Genomic DNA, 5,107 nt, shown 5'->3' with positions numbered 1-5,107 from the left:
TGATGAAATCACAAACCACGGCAATGTAGCTGTGAACGATTCTTTTTTATCTCTTTTCATTTATGTAGCCTGACATTGAGTAATAATAATAATTAAACGCAGTTTAAGCTTTCAGGCACCTATACCAGAAGGCCTCTAGACACCTCATCAACAGCAGCCCAGGCTGACAGAAACGAAGCTAATACTATTGTGGTTTACATTTTTCAGAGGAAAAAATAAAACTGCTCATCAACTGTCCTCACCTCTGATAAAAGCAGTACATTAAATGTTCCATCCCACAGTCCATTTGCGTGGGACCAGTTTAAAACCAGGGGCCCTGGTCTTAAATTTGCTACCCTGACACTAACTGTTGAAACATTGTTTTCAGCCTCTATTTTCACATCCCCTTAACTCTCTGACAAATCTCTAGGGACCCAATTTTTCTTATATATATATTCAGAGCCCCAGGGCCAATTCTATCAATATTTATTTGCACGTGTAGTTAGAAGAAAGTGCTTAGGTGCTTTTGAGCGATGCTTTAAACTTTCAAAAGTTTGGGAGGGTTTTAGATATGGAAACTCCAAAATAGCTTAATCTAAGAAATTGAACTAGCAGATACTGATACTGATGAAAACAAAACAAAACAAATCTCTGGAGAGACTGGGAAAGAAAGGATGGCTTGAAGTTATTGTTAGAAACGTAGCCTCTCCTTACGGGTTCTCTATCGACTTGCAAGATAACTTTGGCTAAGTTTCAGCAGCCTCAGACACACGGGAAAGCCCTAAAGCTTTTGATACAACTTCTCCAGACAGCATTTTCAGTTCAAATTCTGGCCGCCCAAGCCAGGATGTCAGCATTCTCATTAAAGGAAACTGAGCAAATCTCCAGTAGAGATTTTTGGCTCAGCTTTTCTCTGAAATGTACAATTGGGTCAATATTTATGGCCATTCATTTCTCCAGTCACTTTTCTCCTGCCTGAATTAGGAAACCCAGTCTGATGAGCCTGGGAAGAAAATGATTCTTAATGACTGTGGTTTATAGTGGTATGTGTGTGTGTGTGTGTGTGTGTGTGTGTGTGTGTGTGTATGTTTAATGTATATATTAATTAGCTCTATATGAGCCAAGATCCTCAATTCTTTCTCTTGTCAAGGGAGGGCCGTTTTGACAGGTCCTGCCAGGAGTCCCTATGACCGGGTTGCTAAATGGCTTCCTTTGTTCGTGACTTTAACCCAGGGCAGGGAACTGCAGGTCCCAGTGTGCACTGCAGTCAGGCCTCCTGCAGAGCCCTGAGACCTGAGGTCCTCTGGGCCACTGGCCTCAATTCTGTAAAAGGTAAGCCTCTTCCCTTCCTTTCTTTTCCCCTACCTGGGGATACTCTGCAAAGGGCCTCATCCATCATTTCCCTACCAGGGCCCGCAGCCACACACCAGACAGACAGACAGACAGGGGATTCTGGCTGGGTTCCTGACTCAGAGCATTCTCTGTCTCTTAGCCCCCTGAACTCCTGGCCCGTCTCTGTGCTGTCACCAAGCCCTCCCTGCCCAGCAGCAAACAATCAGTTGCATGCTACTCCTCCCCACCCTGCCCCCCAGCCCAGCCAGCTGCCAATCAGCCGGGCAGCAGCAGGTGGCAGGAAGTTCCACTCCCCGCTGAATCTCTTCCGAGGTGCTCAAAATGACTGAGTGGGGCTGATGATGGCCTGTGGACCCACAATTGCCATCCCCGGAAGGGGCGGAGCGTGATTGACTGGAGCGTTGAGGGCAGGAGGCTGGGGACCGGCGGAGGCAGACTGGCAGCTTTTTTCTCTACCTGTGGAAGGGTCCCGACAAGGGGGAGGAAGATGTCAGGAGGAAAGGGCCCTGAGCTGGAGAAGAAAAGGAAGAAAAGGAGAGACAGAGGTAGATGCAGGGCTTGCGCTCCGGATAAGAGGCCAAGAAATCAACTAGAGAAATCAATTAGAGATGATCATACTAAGTGAAGTCAGTCAGAAAGAGAAAGACAAATACCATATGATATCACTTTTATGTGGAATCTGAAATATGGCACAAAGGAACCTACCTACCAAGCAGAAAGAGACTCACAGACACAGAGAACAGATTTGTGGTTGCCAAGGGGGGTGGCGGAGGGATGGACTGGAGTTTGGGGTTAGTAGATGCAAACTATTGCATATAGAATGGATAGACAACAAGGTCCTGCTGTATAGCACAGGGAACTATATTCAATGTCCTGGGATGAGCCATAATGGAAAAGAATATAAAAAAGAATGTATATATGTATTAAAAAAAAAACAACCCACAAGAGAAGAGTGGAAAACATTGGACACAGCAGTGGATGGGGGTAAATCCAACCCTGGCCCATGGGGGGAGTGGAGTGAGCTGTAGCCCAAGGAAGCAGTTAAATGGAAAAGAGACAGGGAAAGTGAGTCTGCTCTCAGATTATTCAAATTTGTTGTACTTATTGATAATGTATTTCATTTCTTCTGCATGGGGGGCTATGATTCAGCACAAATTTGATGTAAATTTATGGAAATGGAAATGCAGAGAGCGGCTACAGGCCCTGCTGCTGGCGGGTTAGCAGCTCGGCCTTCACCCAGGTGGAGGTTACCACTCTCTGGACTTGGGGAGCTGAAAATAGAAACGTCTGACTTGGGGGCCACTGGCCTCTCCTACAGGCCAAGAGAGGGACTGACCCTGTCGCTCTGCAAGGCTTAGTTAAAAAAAAAAAAAAAAAAAAAAAAGGCTAATGACTGTCTAAAATAGTATCACCTACACTGTCTTCTTATCTGATTTTTGTCTCAGGGTGGGGGGAAGAATTTTTACCCAGTAGAGATGAGCAGGCTTATTCCAATGAAAGGGAGGAAAACAAAGAAGAGAATTAACATTATCTAGGACCAACTGTGTGCACAGAGCTCGCTAGTGAAGTGACACAAGTGTTTTTCCTCCTGTACTGTGGAAGAATCAGGGGCCTGGGGTTAAAAAAAGAAAAAGAAAAAGAAAAAAAAGAAAGAAAGAAAACAATTTGCTAGAGAGGGTGAAAAGGTGGCATTCCATACAAATGGATGGAGCTGGTCAAATATTTATTGTCCATTAGGCTGTCCTTCGGAACGCTGGATGTTGATTTCTATCTTTCCCCCTCATACCAGGTCATGGCATTTGTCTAATGATGTGCCTCTCCCAGTGGGTAGCAGCCTCTCTGGCTTGGCCGTGACCCTGACAGCCAAGAGAACTTTTCACAGCTTAGGAATAGCTTCTCTGAGCCAGACCTTACTCTGCAACTTGCAGTTGCAATGAGACAAGAAATTCAAGAGACCAAGATACAAAGCCAGGCCAAATGGTTTTAGAGCCCCTTCATTCCTGTTAGAGATAAAGTTTACTGGCACTGGTTCTCGCTTTCCACCAAAGCAGGGATTCCTTTCAATATCCAAACAGTTGTGAGGTCCCGAGCTGCCGTGCTCAGCTGGTCTGGGGGCAGACAGAGGCGTTTGCCTACAGCCCACAGCCATGGTTTGTGGGTGTATTTGAGCAAATGTTTCCAAGGATGGCAGTGATCTGCTCACTTGTATTACATCCACGGGGTAGAAACTGTCAGCTCTTGGTGACACTGTTTATAATGCTTTGACCTCATTCAGTCACCAAAGGGCAAATTTCTCTTTGTTCTCTAACAGGAACACAACATGGCAAGTAAACATGATGTCTAAAGAGAGACTGTCAACAAGGGCATTTACGAGCTTATCATGCCCCTGCTGTTTCACTGAGCAGTTTACCTCTGGGGAGAGAGGCACATATATGCCCCTTATATGCCCATATGTGACACAAATGCCCACAAATGATTGCCGTTTATTAACGCTCTTTGTTCCCACGAGACAGGAAAAATAATCTTAAGGTGATACAAGTGAGCCTGAGGAGGGTCTCCTTTAACATGCAGGGTTGTTTATTCGCGTGACAAACATTTCTTGAGCTTGTCCTAAATGCTGAGCTAGTCAGTGGGGATGACGAGGAGGCTAAGACCCACTCCAGCCTCGAGGCTCCTAGTCTAGTAGCTGAGTTCCCCAAGCAGCTGAACACTGCAGAACATGGAGAAGTATTCCAGAATTGGACCCTTCAACTATGATACATCATATAGTCAGCATCTTCAGGGACTGGGAATGAACCATGAAACCAGGTTCATTTGGTATGCTTATAATGGTTAAAATGGCAAGTTTTATATTATATATATTTTACCATAATAAAAAAAAGTTTAAAAAATACTTGAAAAAATAAAAAAAACACAAAAAAGAAAAACCAGGTCCATTTGGCAAGCTGGGAGAGGGCAAGATCAAAGGTGACACAGACCCAGAAAGCATGAGTTGGTGAGTTTACTCATCAAGTCCCAGAACATTTGAAAAAGAAGAAGCAGTGACCCCTTTCCTAGGTTAAGGGAAGTTTTAATTGGACAAAAAATACTTTCAAAAGGGAGCAGTAGGTTGGAGCAGTGACCCTGGGAGCTGGGGTATCTTCATCTCTCTGTGACTTAACTGTACAATGAGCAGATCAGGCCAGATGACCTTGAAGGTCTATGACTCCACGAAATTAAGCCTAATTTTACATTTGGGTAGAACTCTGTACAAAAGGGTAGTGAAGGTACTGTTAATATCATCAAAGAAAGATTACAGCACCATAAAGTGTTACAAAGACAAGGAATCTTAGATAGCTGGACCCCTTACTATACAAGAGAAGACGTAGAGGCCCAGAGTGATAAAACACTGTGCCCAAGGTCACAGAGCTTGTTAGGGACAGAGCTGTGGCCAGAGTCCAGAACTTCCAATTCCCATGCCCTGGCTGCTTCACGATGCCCTGAAGCTTGAGGTTCCTGAAGAGCAGGATTCTGGTTATCTATTACTATGCAACAAACCATAACAGGTGCTTAATAAGTGTGTTTTGAGCTCTATTTAAATACCATTCTTCTCAGTAATAACGTAAACTAGCATTTATTGAGCAATTACCATATTCCAGGCACTTTGCTAAATACTTGACATGTGTCACCTCGTCTGATCTTCACAAAACTGTATAATTATCTGTAATTATCCCAGGCCTGATATTCAGTAGGTAAAAGCCAGGAAGGCCTTATTAGTTGTCGAAATTGTAAAATA

Source organism: Orcinus orca, chromosome 4, assembly GCF_937001465.1.
Source record: "Orcinus orca chromosome 4, mOrcOrc1.1, whole genome shotgun sequence".
Taxonomy (NCBI): Eukaryota; Metazoa; Chordata; class Mammalia; order Artiodactyla; family Delphinidae; genus Orcinus; species Orcinus orca.
This window is presented reverse-complemented; position numbering follows the sequence as displayed.